This window comes from Symsagittifera roscoffensis, chromosome 1 (genome assembly GCF_963678635.1).
Source record: "Symsagittifera roscoffensis chromosome 1, txSymRosc1.1, whole genome shotgun sequence".
Lineage (NCBI taxonomy): Eukaryota > Metazoa > Xenacoelomorpha > Acoela > Convolutidae > Symsagittifera > Symsagittifera roscoffensis.
Genome location: NC_087062.1, coordinates 59,652,084 through 59,670,042, shown reverse-complemented (window position 1 = coordinate 59,670,042; position 17,959 = coordinate 59,652,084). Strand labels below are relative to the sequence as shown.

Genomic DNA, 17,959 nt, shown 5'->3' with positions numbered 1-17,959 from the left:
GATCAAGTTTCTCCTGAAAATCAGAAGTTAATTTTATCAGAATACTAAAATTACAATTGCGGGGAAAACGATAAAAATCAGACGACAGTAAAATTGCTGTTCGCAATTTTACTGAAATCTACTATTCGAGTCGAACTGTTTTGTTCCTGACAGAGAGCATCGCCAATTTAACGAGAATATCATCGCTGGGCGAGAAAAAATCTTGATTGTGCAGGCAGACGAGTGAAGCTGCTCAATGATTCAGAAGACCAAACTTATTGATTTAAAACTACTTATCACTAAAAACATCCTGAGGTGCTTTACTTACATTATTCAATTGAAACTACTAAGGACTGAAACTTCTAGGGCAAATGAGGATAGGAAAAGGTACGAGGAGATGCTAAGGAAAGCAAGATCACTGGTGCAAAAAGAAATTGACAAACAGTGGTGGGCATCCATTTTCCGATTCGTGAAACGTCAAGTTGAGGCAAGCTTAAATACAACATCAGAAAACCATAGAAAAAAGTTAGAAAAACTGTCCGAGAGACAAGATAAACCTCTTGGGGGGAGAAATGAGCGATCAGTTAAGGTACTTGATAATATTGAACTGCCTGAATGGGTATATAAAGTGCTAATAGTGATATGACATATATACATAGAATGATAACCTAATAGACTGAAATGGAAATGGTTGATTAAAATGAAGATGAAATCCGAAGAATGATTTTGCAAAAAGTTATAAGAGAAAGATCTTCCAAAAGTTTTCCGACGTATGATTTGATTTCATCTTCAAATCTTTCCGAAATGCCAAAAATTAAAAAAAAAAGGAGTTAAATCAGCATCAAAACAAAACCAACCAATCGGTAACGAAGCCAATTCTTGAGCAGTTACACGCTGCTCGTATGCCAGTCGGTCATATTTGGAAGTTTGGCCTTGATTTGGAAGGTTTGACCTTGATTTTGGTGAAAAAGTGATTTTGAAAAATTCGAATAGACCATGTCATGCTCAAGTTTCTCCTGAAAATCAGAAGTTAATTTTATCAGAATACTAAAATTACAATTGCGGGGAAAACGATAAAAGTCAGACGACAGTAAATTTGCTGTTCGCAATTTTACTGAAATCTACTATTCGAGTCGAACTGTTTTGTTCCTGACAGAGAGCATTGCCAATTTAACGAGAATATCATCGCATGGCGAAAAAAAATCTTGATTGTGCAGGCAGACGAGTGAAGCTGCTCAATGATTCAGAAGACCAAACTTATTGATTTAAAACTACTTATCACTAAAAACATCTAGAGGTGCTTTACTTACATTATTCAATTGAAACTACTAAGGACTGAAACTTCTAGGGCAAATGAGGATAGGAAAAGGTACAAGGAGATGCTAAGGAAAGCAAGATCACTGGTGCAAAAAGAAATTGACAAACAGTGGTGGGCATCCATTTTCCGATTCGTGAAACGTCAAGTTGAGGCAAGCTTAAATACAACATCAGAAAACCATAGAAAAAAGTTAGAAAAACTGTCCGAGAGACAAGATAAACCTCTTGGGGGGAGAAATGAGCGATCAGTTAAGGTGATAATATTGAACTGCTTGAATGGGTATATGAAGTGCTATCAATGGGCCCCAAGCATCCAATTAGAGACAAATTTAACGAAACACATTTTTTGGCGGATATCGACATTTTCCTCTCACAATTGAAAAATCAAAAAACATCTGGTGAATTTTTATGTGAAATAGAAGCCGCGGCAAAGGCATATGCAAAAAACGTACGGCAAACCCCAAGAGACAAAGCCGTTGAAAAAACGAGGAAATATCTCAAAGATAATGGGTTGCTGGCTGTGCCTTTTGATAAGGGGGTTGGTTTTTGCATAATGAGGAAACAAACATATGAATCAAAGCTGGAATCCTTGTTGCAATCTGCTCAGTTTGTGAAAAAAGATGCAACCACTGATGAGGTGATACTGAAAATTGAGAAAGAACTTAACAAAGAATTACTAGCCATGAACAAAAGAGACGAGATAAGTGATCAGTTCTATTCTAAGATGAGATCAACAGGGGGGCAACCCGCCCGTTTGTACGGTTTAGCTAAGGTACACAAGGATGAGACACCCCTACGACCTGTACTATCACTTCCCGGCAGCTCGTATGAGAATCTTAACATAATGCTTGCAAAGTTTTTTTGACAACATCGATGAAGCAAATATAGAAACCAATACTAAAGAGGCTAGAGAAAAAACAGAAAACATTGCTCTAGATCCGGATGAAACCATAATATCTCTTGATGTGAAAAGTTTGTACACCAACGTTCCCCTGAAGGAGGCAATTGAAATTGCTTTACAGAAGCTGTACAGCCAGGAGTCTCCTCCTGAAATTCAAAGAGCAACCATGAAAAGGCTTTTGAATATGGCGGTCAGCAAAGTATATTTCAAGTGTAATGATTCATGGTATGTACAAGTTGATGGTTTAGCAATGTGCGCGTCCCTCGCTGTAATTCTGGCAAAATTATGGCTGAAAGAATACGAATTTGCTCTACGACAACAAATACCGGTGGGAACGGGGGTACAGCAAATTAATGTTAAAAACGGCTTGTGCCCAGGTTGCAACAGGAAAGTCACATATAGATCAAAGGGAGTTGAATGCGAGAGTTGCCGAAACTGGTATCATCTAAAATGCGGAAAAATATCCGATGACGTATACGCATCAATAACCGAGATAGTCTGGTACTGTGAAAGCTGCTGCCGAGCTAAGAACAAGGAGAAGGATACTCCCCAGGTGAAATTGTTCCTCAGGTATGTGGATGACATTGTTAGAACAGTCAGAGGGGAGCCGAGTTGTCTTCTCGATGCCGCCAATTCTCTTCATCCAAATTTGCAGTTCACTCTAGAGAAAACTAATTCGGAGGGGAATTTGCCGTTCCTGGATTTGAACATAAATGTATCGCAGGATAGGCGTGTAACTTGCAGTTGGTATCAAAAACCAACAGATACAGGGACTATACTGAACTATAGAAGCTGCGCCCAAACTCAGTATAAGCGTAGTGTTATCCAAGGCACTGTACACAGGGTTTTTAGGAGTACATCTAGCTGGGAGCAATTTGATAAGGCTATGGAAACTAATAGGGCGCAATGGCTGACAAATCAGTACCCTGAAAATTGGTCCGCAAAGGTGGCTTCAGACGCCTTGTGCAAGATCATCGAGGGTAAAGGCAAGCCCCTGGATAGTGACAGGGGTTTGTCAGTTCAATCACCAAAGGATGAGAAGCCCCCAATGCTGATGGTGCAATATAGAGGTAACCAGAGCCAATATTTTGCTAACAGGTTACGAAAATTAACGAACGTTCAAGTGGTTTTCACCACAAGAAAACTACAATCATGTTTACCATCTCTGAAGTCAGCATTTTCTAATGACCTCAAGTCAAGAGTGGTTTATAAACTGTCATGTAGTGGATGCACTTCCACCTATGTCGGACAAACTGTTCGACATTTGACCACTAGAATTGAGGAACATAAGAAAGCAGACACACCGGTAGGCCTCCACCTTAAGCAATGCCAACTTGAGGGAAATAGCGCAGATCTTAGTTGGGAAATTATAGATAGGTCAAACAACCAAACAAAATTGCTAACACTAGAGGCAATACATATCAGGAAAGAGAAACCGGGCTTGAACACGCGCGATGAGTTTAGGAGCAGGGAGTTAACACTGAAAATTTAGTCCCAAAATATTTTTGGTTTTTTATTCAAAACGTACATGTATAAATCGAAATTATGACTCAGAAACTTCCAGACAAATTAATTTTAAAATGTTTAATTAATTTTAGAGGTTAAAAGTATTTTAATCTTAAAAGTAATTTAGAGGTCAACTGTGATTGGCTAATTTTTTATCATGATGGTTTCGAACCAAATTGTATGTGATTTATTGTAAATAACATTTGTAAATTGATGTTTTATCGTCATTTAGAGTAGTTTATTGTAAAAATCCTGACGATGCACATAGTTGCGAAAACGTTTGAAATTTATTTTTTAGCAAAAATTTCTTACATTATTTACCTAATTCTAGAGTCGCGTCACTATGTGAGTACCTAATTTTATTTTTCGAGTGCATTTTATATAGCTATATTGAGATAAGGCGAGTTTTAGGTTGATCCATCTGAAATTCCACTGTTTCGGTTCTGGTTTTACTGTGATAGCTTTTAAAGTAAACTTGTGAAAATTTCTCGGTGCGCTTTCTGATACGAGGCCTAGCTGACCGCTTAGCTGACCAAGTTTGGGGGTCACTGGGGAACAAAAAACGGGTAAGAGACAAACAGCGAAAGAAAAACCGAAAAAAGAATAGAAATAAGAAGAAAAAATTTAAAAAAAAAACATAAAAAAAGAAGGTGAATTGGATTTCTAGATTAGGTGGATCAGACCTTTATATTAAGTAATAGCATGCTTATTGTAACAGTCGCCTACTTAAGTCAAATATGAGGTTAAAGAAAAATAGGCTCTAAAACCATAGGCTCAAGAGTCAGGGACACGATCTCTTATGTTTTTCTACCTCATGCGGTAGGAGCCAATTCGGTTCAATTGCGAAATGAGACTACAAACGGCGTTACAGCTTAAAGGCTACTACCAAAATACCTCCTACTCTAGAAATAAGAACGCCCCAATGCCTAGGTCTCAAAACACCCAAAACACAAAAACGTTGTTATAAACAGGTCGGAACTTTTTGTATACAATTACTTTTTATTAGACAGTGGACCTTTGATCCATTTCATATATATCAACCTAAGACTCTCCCTAACCCAACATAACAAAGTAAAACACACTCAAGAAGTTTATTTTGGGTCTTTACATACTGAAACGTCTTGTATAATTGCGTAACCATATTAATAAGCGACTTTAAAATTAATCCAGCAATCAATTTTAACTCAAGAATTTTGGAGTGAATAAGTTTTACCTCAAGACACAAATTTTCTGTTTCGACCATTGGGCAGCTTCAGCTGTTCACTTTTCCACCGAAGGCTCACTCTGGTCCACTCAATTCTTGTTTGTCTCTTCTCGTCACGACTTGTTCTCTCTCGAGACAGCTCTACTATTGTTCGATTTATGCGGCGAAATTGCGAATAACATTTTCAGCTCCTATTTTTGTACTACTTTCCCGCGATTGTAGTTCGAATCTTCTGATCTTATTTCCTTAATTTTTCAGCTGTCGCGAGAAACGTGAGCATGACAAGCTCAATACGAATTTTGAAAAATTTCGTTTCATCCCAAAATCAAGACTAAACGTTGCTCAAGGTCAAATTTCCAAATATGACCGACCGGCACATAGTCCCCGGACTCAAGATAGATGACCTCATTGCGTTTCGTCGTCTGTCAGTGAGCCCCCAGAAAGTTGAGTGCGTCTCAAGATACAGTGCCAGTTGTCATTTACAGAAGTTTGCAGCAGATTTAAGTTTATCTACACCCCAAAATTCACAGTCATGCAAAATTATAACATTATCGCTAAACAGCAATCAAAATTTCTTTTGTTTTGCCCATTCAGAAAATTGTCATGCAGTATTTTGATTTATATAGTAGATATGAAATAATAATAACAATATTTTTTCAATAAAATTTCTTTCCGTGTCCTCAGATTTCATTTGAGTTCACACTCAAGCCCTTTTCTCCCCGCTAACGATTCAAGAACCAATCCCTGAACACCCTCTTCAGTTCCTTCCTCTTGTCTTTGAGGTACTGGGTCCTGAAACACTCGACATCGTAATTTGCCTTGCCATTTCTTCTTCGTCATCGGAACTGATCACGATCTCTTCCCATGCCTTCAGCTGTTCGTAGGCTCGCATCCATTCCTTTTGCTCTTGTAGCTTTTTCGCCTGATTCGGCATACCCTTTACTTTAGATTCCCTATTCAAGCAAAAGGAATTGTGCAATCTCAGACTTACGTTCTTCGCCAAGTCCTCCTCCAATATCGATTCGCTCGCTTTGGTGTTATCTCGAGACACTCTACCAACCCTTATCCAACCCGTGGTTATCGCATTACGATTAGTTAGCAAGAGTCTCTTGAAGGCCTCGGGCCCGATCTCGGCCAGGAGCTCTCGATATTTTTTCTGATGCTTCTTCATGTGATTCTTCGTCACCGTATACCGGCACGACGTTAGCGTCGCTCGAAACCATGAAAAACTCTCATGCGACTCTACACGTGCCTCACTTCTTTGGGCACAGCGAATACTTTACACGCAGTCTCGAACAACTCTAGTCTCCGGCTGTAACCGATGGCATGTATTGACTCCACTGTTGGTGCTCACGACTCTCGATATTTGGTCACATTCTCCTCGATCCATCGCAACGCCAGCATCGTGCTCACCACAAAAAGAGTGACCTTCTGCTGGTGACTGGGTAGCCTTATTGACCGAATTTCTTCCACGTACCATATCAAGCAGAGGTATGAGTGCTGCGGATACCAAACTGTCTGTGCCAGACAATGGCATGGGCATTCCCCGCGTGTCAGGTTGATGCTCCAGAGGTTGCTTTCTCCCGAAGCTTCCAACAGGGTTTCAAACTTCATCATTTTCTCATGCGTCACATCGTTTTCTTCCATGGCTGGTGCACATTTCATCGCTTTTGCAATCGTATTCTGTCTTTCAAAGCCACTTGTGTTCTCTTTTTCCAGACTCCAGAGCTCTTTCCCCCAGATCTCATTCAAGTCCTCTCTTCGATCTCCAGGCACTGCTCCTAGTAACTTCCGCAACAACTTGTGAGAGTGGTGCGACCTTCGTGCCAATCGTACACACTTGGGCACCGAGAAAGCTTTGTCGATTAGCACCCTCTGACTAGATGCTTCAACCATCGCCATGTGTAGTGGATAATGGCTTCCGCACAGGTTGGCCGTGACTGATCCTACTAGAGACTTCGCATTCGTGCGTAGACTGTAGGCCTAGCTCACAGGAAATCCCCACTCCGCCTCAAGACCAATCTTCCATCCTCTGATGTGCTTCTGGATCATTTGCAACCTACCTGGCCATGACTCCACGCTTAACGCTGTCACCAAATGGTGTTCGGATTCCAGCATCTCTAGAGATTGTAAACTGCACATCATCGAGAAAAATCCCAATGCCGTCGCTACATTTACAGTGGTGCTCGCGTAACACTTAGCCAATATCTGCACCTCTCTCTTCTCCTTCTCAGTTATGTCACCGAACCAAGTGGCTAAATCCCCCTCTGGAAGGATTTTATTCTGACACAGGACCGCCCATCACAGGAATGCTCTCCGCCTCCATATGCCAGGTCCAGACAGATGCCCGGCTCCATCTCCTTCACCAGCTTGTCCAACTTGCTCGTTGCTCCCTCCGATTCCCCTTCATGAGGTAGGATTAATTTGTGCACTATTTTCAATTTTCACAGATCTTCATCTTTCGCTGGCGACAATCTCACCCGCTCCATAACTTCCTCAATCAGGCTTGCGTGGGGATATGGGCATCAAGATGGTCTCAGTAACTTCCAAATGGTCCCCGAATTATTAGACAACACGTCGTTTCCGCTTCCCAGTCTTAATTCGATTTTTTTGTCCGAAGGCGGCACACTGATAATTTCCGGCATCTTCTCATATAGCAGACCTAAGCTCGATCTTTCCCTTTCCGTCGGATCAATCTCAATTATTTTCTCCGTCCAGAACTTCAACAACTCCGCTACTTCAAAATTAATGCAAGCGTTTCCAGCTTCTGAATCCAAGAAGGGGTTGTATGCCATCCCCATCAACCCGGACACATTTTGATATTCTGCCCGTTCCGTTTCGTGTGCCTCGAGTAATATTCTATCAGATCGAGGTTGCGATGTACATCGTGTTCCTCGCCGAATTTCTTGTTGGAGAACCTCCTTATTTCATCAAGCTTTCAGTGGTTCTCTAGAGACTGCCTTGAGCCACCCCCCTTGGCGATCCCAGTACTCTGGTACACATTCAGGATGACGGTGGCGACTCTCCTTTTCATCGTTTTACTTCCTATCGCGTTTTGATGGCACGTCTAGACGGTGGTGTCACTGACATTATCCATCTCAAGAAAAAGGTGGCGTCTTTCCTCCTCGCTAGACTCAATCCCGAGTTATCTCGAGCAATGTGTTGCACCAACATTTGCTACACGCGCATACCCGTATCGCCCGGTCTGAGTTTGGATGAAGTCAACGCTTCTGATGCTACTCCCGCCAGGCTCCATGAAAACAGCAGCAACTGTCCCGCTGTCCTGACAAAAGGATTGGCCCTTAATGATGATGCCGACGAGGATGCTCTCATTGCATCTTCAAAATACTTCTGCAGCAACCTTGCACAAGTTCGCCCCAGCTCGCTCTGCAACTCTAGTTGATTAACTCCAGCCTTTTGTTGGGTGGCCCAATTCCGACGCTTCCGGGATACTCCGCGATCAAGTCCTTTCAGGCAATTCTCCAGCTCACTTGTGGTCTCCAGAGCTATCCACCAAGGACGAGCGGTGTTCTTCGTCGCACCTCTCTCAAGAGGGTCACTGGTCACTTGCTTCCCAGTGTCCGGGTGTTGAGTCGAAATCCATTCTTTCCGGACATCTACTCACGCGGAATTTCAAACTCGTCTTGAAATTTCTTCCGATGATAGGCTCAGCCCCCTCCTGGTCCAGCTCCAGGCCGTTGGTCTCTCTCACTTCCCTGAGCTTCTTTATCATCAATTTTTTTTGGGGTGGGTAAGTCCTTCCCTCGATCCCCGGACAAAAATATTTATCGATGTCCCCGTCGATGGTACGTGGCTCAAGTTATCCTGTGGTTTTTCCAGTTGCCGGTCAGCGGCTGTCCAGCCGAATAACGGGTTCTCTGATTTCACATATTTGTTCGCAGATACGTCGACTTGTTGAATGCTTTGTGCTTCCTTCTCGTCCGCTTCCAGGTTGAGCATCCATTCGAGTATCCGCAGGTTTGTGTTTTCCCTTCTTTCAATTTCGCCTTGTTCTAGTTCTAATTCTCTTTGTGGCGTGGCGTGCTCTTCTTGCAAGGAGTGCTCACTGTCGCTTGTGATCTGCCATTCCACATTGGCTACCAGCTCACCCACGTTCACCAACTCTTCTACTATCTTGTCAGACTGTATCTTGTTGATCAGGAAGTCATCACCATACCCGTTGTATCTCATGCCTGTTTTCTTGCGCGCACCTCTTCTGTTCTCTTTTTGTAGGTCTTGATCCGTCCATTTTGGTACCTCGTTTTGCTCGGGGTCATTCCAATCCTCTTCGGCGAAGGACCCTTCGTCCGAATCTATTTCGATCTTTTCGTTGTCATCCATTCTCACGTTCCCGTCGCCATCATTCTTCTCTCTGGTGCCTTTATCGTTTACCTCACATGCTGGCTCTACCAGTAGATGCTCGATTCCTTCCATCATCTTTTGTGGTACGCACCAGTCTTCCAGTGATGGGACGCGAGGATTCAGATTCTAGTAGTGCGCCGCACGCCCTGTACTCAAGCGATAGTACCGTCCCAGTTGGTGCACTTCCGTTATCATGAACGGCCCTCTCCATGTTTTAGTAGATTTTTTGTCCCTTCCGGAGATATGACATTCTGGAACACCCAGACATATTGTCCCACAGCATATGGCTTTGCCTGAAAAATCTTTTCATCATACTTCCTCCGTTGTCTCATCAGTGCTTTCCCAGCGAAGGCTTTCCCATTATCACATTTGAAGTTCATCGGACAACCATCTCGTGATTTCCAGTGCGTTATTGAGTGATCACAAGTTTCTTCCACCCATGCCGTCTGACATGGTGCCGCTTCTGCCAGTTTCGTGAAATGATCTATAATTACTAGTATCTGGTTATATCCCGAGTCAGTCATGCAGATCGTTTGATGGTCTATCTGCACGACCTCGTTAAACTCCGAGCTTTCCACAGGCTTAAGAAAAAACTTCATTTTCCTAGGAACCTTCACCTGCAAGCACGACAGACAGGCGTTCACCCATCTTTTACAAGCCTTCCTCAGCTCTGGCCAATCAAATCTGTGTAGTATTCGTTGTTGTACTTTGTCTATCCCCTGATGTCCCATTTGGTCATGCGATCTGAACATAACTTCTGTTTGGTAAAGCTGAGGTAGTATGATGAGTTTATGCTTGTTTAGAACTTTTTCTTCGTCCTTTCTCCTAGAGGCTACTACGCCATCAGCTGTGTGATAGAGTAATTCCTCTCTCTCCTTGTAGAACTGGCTGAAGATCTTGTAACTATCTTCTTCCAGGTCTCCTTACTCTTTTACTCCCGTCCGAATCCATTTCGCAAGGTTACTCGTCATTTTATCATTCTTCTGTGCTCTTATCAGATCCGACAGCCTGTACCTCGCTTTGACGTGCTCCGTCAATGCCATCATTTGACCGTTCAGCTCACCAGGGTTGTGGATGTCGTCTTTGAGCTTCACACAAACGATCCTTCTCAAGATCTCTCTGTCGTCCTCTGGTATTAGATTCCTTCTGATGTTCAAATTGCAAGATAGCTCCCTCAATGGTTTTCTTGACACTCTTATCTTTTCAAGCTATTCCCCTCCATAGGCGTCATCATGTTCCAGGTTGTAGGTTCCTGACGACGGATCTGTTTGCAACTCCCCATCGTAGTACCTCATTTTTTGGTCAGCCAGTTTTGTGCAGAGACTGGCCTGCTCATCGTCACTCTCCTCCGAACCATCATCCCATTCTTCCGACTCCCCGGACAATTTTTCTTCCTCGCCATCTCTTCCTCGTTGCGGCCACTCCCCAGACTCTTGATCTGGTCACAGATGTTCACCTTCCTCCTTGAACGTCACTCTCTTATTTCGTATCGTCGTCCGCCTGAGTACTTCTTCCGGGATTCTCTCGTTTAGAGGCCGCACAACCTCCTTGCTCTTAATCAAGTCCCCGTCATGTTTCAATTCCCCTCTTTTCAAGATGGTGACTTCCGGTTTGTCTTTACCACTTTCTGGGACCACAAGTTTGTCATCCGCTTGTCTCTCGAGTAGTTTCCTTAGATCCTCTCCTACCGTTACCTTTCCTGTTTCCACTTCGTCGAGGTCATAGCTTTTTGCTTTCAGCGTTTCCCTCACTATCTTGGACTTGAGAATTTTTTCCATTGGCATCTTCAAACTTCTTTTGAGAATTTCTTTCGCCTCATGTTCAATTGGTAATTCGGGGTGGTCCTTTATCAATTTTCCTGACTGTGAGTAGTAGGGTGTCATATGTTTACTTCTCCATAAAAAAAACCTATCTATGATCCCCGGTCTATCAGCCTCCCTTTGCTCATGTCTCTCCTAGCATTCCGTCTTCTTGCTCAAGCTCTCAGCATTTTGATAATTGTCCCTAGTTCTGTCTTCAATGATCATGTTGTAATCATCCAACCGCACTTTCCATCTCCCGATGTAACTCTGGTCTATTGAGTACGTTTTCAACCAGCTGTGTGCTCTGTTGTCAACCTGCAGCTTGAATGGTTCGCTACCCAGGTATAATCTGAATTTTTCCACAAAAGTGACGACCGCAATTACCTCCGCTTTTGATGCTCCGCACTTCATTTCCGTATCACTCAAGACTTTGCTCACGTAGGCGATCGGTCTCAACACTGTTTTTTGCGTTCCACTCTTGTTCTTGATGGAGTATGCCCGAGATCGCTACTACCGATGCATCGGTATCCAGCACGTACATCCCTTTCCCTGTCGGCATGCCTAGGACAGGTGCTTCACACAGTTCTTTTTTTATTCTCTGAAATGACTCTTCAGCCGCGTTGTTCCACGTGAATTTCTTTCCCTTGTGCCTCATGAGTTGTTGCATTGGAGATACTTTGTCCGCATAGCGCTTGATGAACTCCTTGTAGTAGTTTGCGAAACCCAAGAAAGCTCATCAACTGATGTTCTGTTTTTGGTGATTTCCGAGTCAGCACTGCCTCTACAGCGTCCGAGTCTGATCTAATGCCATGTTTGTCCACCATTCTCCCCAGGTATTTAATCGAGTCCCTGAGAATCTCACACTTTGATGGCTTGCATTTCAGTCCTGCTCCCTTCATGCAAGCGAACACCTCGTCCAGTCGTTCAATGCGGTCCTCCAGGGTAGGTGTTGCAATCACCACGTCATCTTCGTAGCACATTACTAAATTGCCGTATTTCTTCGTAACGCTTGTCAGCGCCTGTGCCATCAGTCGTTGGAAGGTGGCTGTCGCATTGCAAAGGCCAAAGGGCATCCTCTTCCCGTGAAACAATCCCAGCTCGCATGCAAAACCAGTCTTGTCCCTGCCCTGATTCCTCAGTGGTACCTGCCAAAAAGCCGACCCTAGATCAAGAGTGTAAAAAATTTGGCGAAACCTAATTTTGAAAGACTCTCATCTATCCTAGGTATTGGATAGGCATTCTTCACCGTGACGGAGTTCAGACATCGAAAGTCACAACAAAACCTAAATTGGTCTCGTTTCTTTTTAGCCATCACTACTCCACACGCCCACGGTGATTTATATGGTTCTATCATGTCATGCTCTAGTAGGGTCTCCATCGTTTTTCAACCGATTTGTTTGGGGCAACACGCTCCGCCTCCTCCCTGTGCGGTACCGCCGACTCTTATAGCTCTATTTCATGTTCAACGAAGTAGCAGCATCCAGTGTCTGCCTTATTTCTCGTAAAAACATCCTGATTCCTATCTAGTACATCCTTGATGGCTTCGAGCTGTTCGTCTGTTACTTTTCCCCTCAAGTGTTCAATTTCTAATACTGGTTCATCCATTTCTAATTCCCCTAGAGTGGGTCTTTCTGAAAAATTTGAACAGCTCAAAAGTCCATTGTCTGTCTCTGACTTGAGTCACTTCACAAGACCTGATGAGCATTTTGTTTTCTTCAAACTTCTCAAGATAAAAACTTTATCCCAATGATTCGGGTAATCAATAACTTCATTTTCTTTCACATTTGAGTCATTTCATATCTGGTTTTCACGGGCAGTGCGTATCCCAGCTTCCTCCCCCTCTGGGTGGTTGTGATTAGTACGTCAAGAGTTTTCAACAAGACTTGGAAGCAGAGGCCACTCTTGGTTATCCAGAAGGATCTTCCTAAAATAACAGCACTTTGACTGTTTGGGTTCGGTACTATACATACCTGTTTATTGTCACTTAGCTCATTATAGTTTTTCATCCGAAAACTTACTATTGCCGCCTCATTCATTTTCAGACTTACCCTGCTACTCAAAAAAACTGGATCTTTATTTTCATTCGCCACTATCAAATTTATTGGTTTAATTACGTACCTCCTTTCCGGGTTCCAAATCCTGAACATCGCATTGTTAAGATCAATAGTTACATCGAAATTCCTGATGCAATCTCTGCCTAAAAAGAATTGGTCAGACTCATCTAGATTCTCCACCACCAGAAAGCTCATCCACAAATTTCGTTCCCCCAGGTTTACGGCTATTGTTGGTGTCCTACCCGGAACCCAAAGCGCCCCTTTGTTTGCTGCTGACAGCCGTATTTTTGAGTCAATTAATCGTCTTTTCCGAATCCCATTTTTCTCCAAGTTTCAATAGGTATTACACTCAAGACGGCTCCCGTGCTCAACAACCCACGCAGTTGCGTCTTCCTTCCGCGTATGTCCAATACGTGTGCAGATACGTCTGCTTTCGTTCACAAATGCATGGCATCCTCTTCCGTCATAGCACAGTGCCCAATGGATCTCACTTTTAGTTCTTCTCTGCCAACATAGATTAACCCAGCTAGATCCTCGTCACTTGTAATCATCGTCTTTGTATAGATGTTTATTCCATCTCTGTTCAACATGACCTCATGCAGACCCTAGGCTTCCGTGTACCTGTTGTCTATTCGAATTGATTCACCACTTCTCCTCAGTAATGCTCTCAGTGCTGTAGAAGGGGTTTGTGGTGTTATTGTTCTCAAGTAATCCGCATATACTTCAAAGTGCATTAACGTTTGATCACTCGGTTCACTCATGTTCCTCGTTACTTGATGACCGCCCACTGTGATTATTGACATGATTCTCGCTCCAATAATCTTTGTGATGCCAAATGGTTTGCCGGTCATCATCTTCAAGGTATTGCAATTACTCATGTTAATCAAGTTTCCTCCGGCCTCTGTTTCTGGCCCCGTCGTCAAGAGTGCCTCATTCATATTTTGTTTCTCTTTCTCATGTTGTAACCGATGCTCGATTTCTTTGGTCGCCAAGTCTTGCTTCACTCTGTTGATAGCCTCTGCAGCTGCTTTCTCATAATTTATCACTAATGGACCTCTTGTCTCAGCCCCACGGTCTTTGCATTTGTTTTCATGTGTTCCTAACAATCTACTCTCCGTTAATGGAAGAACAGCACGAGTTTCGTCACGCTGCAACGCGAAGCAGCCCGTCAGTTTCAAGGCAAAAAATATAACACGTTTTTTTTGCCTTGAATAGATGTTTCCGGCCTCGTCGTCAAGAGTGCCTCGTTCATATTTTGTTTCTCTTTCTCATGTTGTGACCGATGCTCGATTTCTTTGGTCGCCAAGTCTTGCTTCACTCTGTTGATAGCCTCTGCAGCTGCTTTCTCATAATTTATCACTAGTGGACCTCTTGTTTCAGCCCCACGGCATCTTTGACCTGTGCTACGGCTTTCATACCTTGCTTGTGTGTTGTAAAATTCGCTACGTGATGGTCCGCTGATCCACAGTTTGCGCATGATCTCTGTTTGCCCTTGTCGTCTCTAGGTTTGTACCATGACGACCTTTGCTGTTGGCTTCCCTTCTTGCATACTTCTGTTTCCTGAGAACGAGTACTTCTTTGGTTTCAATAACATATACTCCCTTGACTTTTGCCTCATCTCCTCTGGTGTTGGTGCATTATCCTTCGATAGCGGGTAATATGTTGCCAACATGGTTCTTAAGTCATCACTCCTCACTCCGTCGATAAACTTTGAAACGATGCTAAAGTTTCTTCTATTGGTCGATTCCTCTGAATCGCTTCTCTGCCTCAAGCTTTCAAGATCATTCAGAAAACGATCAATCGACTCGTGATCTCTTTGTGTTCTTTTTTCGAACCTCGTCATCGTCTGATGACCCTTCATACCCTATCCAAATCGATTCAACAGTATCGCGAAGATCTTGTCTGCAGTTTCACGCTTCTCTTCATTATTCGCCACCACAAACTTTAGTGCTGTTCCCTCTAGGTTGCTTAGTATCGCCGTGCAGGCCGCCTGCCTCTCATCGTTCAATTTGTCTTGTTCTAGATGTAGTCTCATTACCTCAACCCAGGTATCAATGCAACTATCTTACCGTCCTTGAAATCCTTAGGTTTTTTGAAGATTTTCCGGGATTTGCCACTGCCTCTGTCACTTAAGTCTGTGTTCCTTGTTTCGAATGCTTCAAGCGTCCTGTTCATCATTTCCCAGGTACTGGACCACGTCATGGCGTCCGGTGGTACACCCGTATGTGTTCCTGAGTCCTCTGACGTCCTCGTTGACTTTGAGGCTCCCCCTTTATAGCAGTCCTTGTCCCTCCTGACGCCATGGTGCTATCAATCCGGGGTAACGGTATAGATTCCCGTTTCTTTTGTTGTGGTTCCACGAAGTCGACTCTAGTTCAGGATGGTTTTTCCACCACTAATTTATCTTGGGCTATTGAATGTATCAAGAGTACATCCAATTTCGACTGTATGGCTCCAGAACTTTCTGCTTGTTCCTTAATCCTTGTGTCCATTCTGGTTTCTAGATTCCACAATTTGTCACTGACGGTCTCATATCTTTTCTTCATTTCCTGCATATCTATCTTGATATGTTTCTCTCGCTCTTTGTCGGTCGTTTATACTTTGTCCACCATCTGCTGCAGCTTTTCTTCGGTCGCCCTTGCCAGGACATAGTTGTCTAGGTTCTCATTCTTATTGTGTCGCACTTCCTTTTTCAGCTCTTAACGGTCTTCCTCGCTGCATTTCAGCTTTCTGCCGATTTGTTCCAACTTTGCCATCAAGTCGCCCGGCTCAACTGAAATTGTTTTTGATTCCATGGTTTGTTTGTCTGGTTGGCCGTTGCTTCTTGTGTGACCTGCTTTTTGTCTTTTTTAGCTTCTCTTGTTATAGCGGAAACTGTTCCAAACGTTTTGCCTTTCTCGGTCGCTGCTATTACCTCCTCTTTCTATTTTGGTTTCATTTCGACCATCGCTGCAACCCTCTCTGTGAACGCTGTTCTTTTTGTTTGAGAAAAATCGTCTTTTATCGTTTCCGGCGTGTTGTTTGTGCTTTCGTCTACATTTCCTGTTGGTGAGGACTCTGTTGTTTTCTTCTCTTGTTCTTCTACATTTGGCATTGGTGTTGATTCCGTCGTCTTTCTTTCTGCCCCGTCAAAACTTTGATCTGGTGTCTCAAGATCGGTTTCTCTAGCCGGTACAGTCGGTTCTTCCGTGGCTTTCTCCTTGGCCTTCTGTTCCTTTATGCTTCTTGTATTGACCATAATCACTGAAAAATTCTTTCTCATTACTTTCGGATTTGATGGTGTTAATTTCCGTTGGCACGAGGTTTGATTTTGCTTAAATCCTATCCCTCTCTTTTCTGTTAGAGATGTTCTTGTTTTCTTCATGATTTTTGTAAATAATTTTCTTCATCTGCAATTCTAGTTTATATACAAGTTCCTAAAATAAAATATATTTGAAATTATAAGAAAAATTTTCTAATCAACTATTTAAAAAAACCCAATCGAATTTGTCTCTCTTAGAGTTGTAAACGTAAACTAAGTAATATGACCCGTTGATCAGGTCTTTTGATCTTTTGGTTGGGTCTTGGGACCCTTCGCTTTTTTTGTGATCCTTCCCTAGGGTCTTGAGACCCTTCGCTCTCAGTGCCGGGACTCCTTAGTCTTGTCCTAGTACACTTTGTTACAGTCATGGGACCCTTCGCTCAAGTGTTGCTACCTTTTGGTAGTGTCCTGGGACCCTTCGATATTGTCCTAGTACATTTTGTTACAGTCCTGGGACCCTTCACTCAAGTGTTGCTACCTTTTGGTAGTGTCCTGGGACCCTTCGATATTGTCCTAGTACACTTTGATACTGTCCTGGGACCCCTGCGTTTGAGCTTTGAACTCTGGTTACCTCTGGTAGGGTTTTGAGACCCTTCTGTACTGTCCCACGATACCTCGGTACTGTCCTGGGACCCTTCTGTTCTCCTAGGATCATTCGCTCGAGTGCTGTAACCCTCAGGGACGGTCTTGTGACCCTTTTTACTCTCCTAGGACCCTTCGCTGGAGTGTTGAAATCCTCAGGGACGGTCTTGGGACCCTTCTGTACTGTCCTAGGACCCTTCTGTCACTATCCCAGGACTGCCGACAAGACTCTTCTTTTGCTTCCACTTCTCTCACCCAGTTATTGAAACTCTTTCCCAGACCCTCCAGTACCAATTCCGTTTGTTTTCTACTTCCAAAGAAAGTCGAAATACGATTTGCTTTTAACCTTGATCTAAGATCGCAGTTGCCAAAAAATCAGTTAAAGTCAAACCCAAAAACCGTAAAGGTCAAATGAGAAGAGTTTCAAAAACAAAAAAAAACGTGTATACCTAAACTCCAATATCGACAAGGATCGTTTACCGTAAAAAAATGTTTGCTACCTAACTGTCACGCGTTTTTTCTCACCCCTTACTAGCGGTCTCATGGGGTTTTTACCTTTTGGAATCCAAAAACTGTCTATTTGCGATCCCTCACCCAATCCAGCCAGGTTACCTACCTTAAAACAAATTCACTACCGAGTACCTTCGCGTTGCTACTCTTGTTGTGAGTCTTCAACTCAGTTGTTCTAATGTAACTTAATAATGGTTGCGTAGCTACTATAAGAAAGCCCCCCTTTTTACAAACTTCAACCACCAACCTCTAACTTAACCAGCCCCCTGCTAACCTCCTCTCGGTCTAGCCCCCCACTTAGGTCGAAAATTACCCTAAGCGCGATGTGTGCTAAACCTCTCGAGAGAAAACTGTAGAACTTTTTTCCAAAATCTGCTCAAGTAAAAACGTTTCCTCAAAACAGTGGGTGTTCGCTTTTTCAATTTTACACTTATTCCCTAT

The 17,959-nt window shown here is 43.2% G+C and overlaps 3 protein-coding genes across 3 annotated transcripts in view; 2 read left to right on the top strand and 1 right to left on the bottom strand.

Annotated features, from left to right (window-relative positions):
* Positions 1-17,959, top strand: part of LOC134846602 (protein SET-like) — a 339,248-nt gene that overhangs the window by 10,353 nt on the left and 310,936 nt on the right. The gene's annotated exons all lie outside the window — the stretch shown is intronic.
* Positions 1-17,959, top strand: part of LOC134846566 (dual specificity protein kinase CLK2-like) — a 215,940-nt gene that overhangs the window by 102,719 nt on the left and 95,262 nt on the right. The window lies entirely within an intron of this gene.
* LOC134846587 (uncharacterized) overlaps positions 1-17,959 on the bottom strand; it is a 115,945-nt gene that overhangs the window by 18,117 nt on the left and 79,869 nt on the right. The gene's annotated exons all lie outside the window — the stretch shown is intronic.